Source organism: Arachis duranensis, chromosome 10 (genome assembly GCF_000817695.3).
Source record: "Arachis duranensis cultivar V14167 chromosome 10, aradu.V14167.gnm2.J7QH, whole genome shotgun sequence".
NCBI classification, from domain to species: domain Eukaryota; kingdom Viridiplantae; phylum Streptophyta; class Magnoliopsida; order Fabales; family Fabaceae; genus Arachis; species Arachis duranensis.
In genome coordinates this window covers 23,884,344-23,885,529 of record NC_029781.3, presented here as the reverse complement: position 1 = coordinate 23,885,529, position 1,186 = coordinate 23,884,344, and positions in this window count along the sequence as shown.

The following is a 1,186-nucleotide window of genomic DNA, read 5'->3' as shown; positions in this document are numbered from 1 at the left end:
GGCCTTACGCTTAAGTCGTAAAGCAGAGGTGGCAAGGTATTACGACTTCTAAAAGAAAAGGATATGTACATAGATATAGTTGAATGAAGTCATATCTAGGAGCCTTGAAGAACAAGCTAAACAAATTGGTAAACAGAAAATCGTGACACACTCGCATGGATATTCGTAAAACGGACAGGTAAAATCGAAATATAACTGAACACATATATATACATATCAGAGTTCCAAAACTCAGATAGCAAGCTCCAGACTCGACCTGCGAAGCTAAGGCCGACCAGAGTATATAATTATGTTTATATACAACCCAAAATAAAACTCAAACCACAAAATAAACCCCTGTATCTCCAAGTCGACCTCTAGGAGGGACAAAACACAAAATATACATGCGGAGATTCTATAAACATATATACATAGCCTAAAACAAAATATGACAGTCCAAAAGACAGTTCTTCGCTCGTAAGGAGGATACCCAAATGCTCAACGAGGTGTCTCTCGACCTGCATCTGAAAAACAACAACATAGTAGGGGATGAGAACCGGAGGTTCTCAGTATGGTAAAGGTGCCCGCATAGTTAATATAAAAGGTCTCGGGAGGCATTCCTAGAACTTCGACACTCAGATTTCCGCTTAAGAATTCAACTAAACCAGAAATTTGGTAAGTTGTCTAAGGTATTCTAATTCGGAATCTAACTTTAACCTAATAATTCACGTTCTGTCTCCTCTACTCCTCCGAATCATTGGTGGAACAATCCTCTCTCCTCACACCTTCGCCAAGAAAGATTTCTCAGAAAACATACACATATAGTTCAAGCAAGAAAAGCACAGGTAGAGAAGCATTTACAGCAAGTAGAACAAGTAGCAGATAAGTAGAATTTAACAGTTAAACAAACTAAAGCAATGCACACCCAAACAAAGCAAACAAATGCATATGATGTATGCCTGTCCTATGGCTGATGAGTCTCATCTGTCGGTTATACAGCCAACCCGACAAGTCCTGGTAGTTAACCATTGGACAGTCCCTCTGTGCGCGCATCCCCAAGCTCAATAATATTCCATGGAGTCAAACTCCAAGCTCAAATATAATATTCCATGGAGTCACACTCCAAGCTCAATAATATAGTATTCCATGGAGACGAACTCCAAGCTCAAATATAATATATATATATATGCATGCCCATGGGAGAATC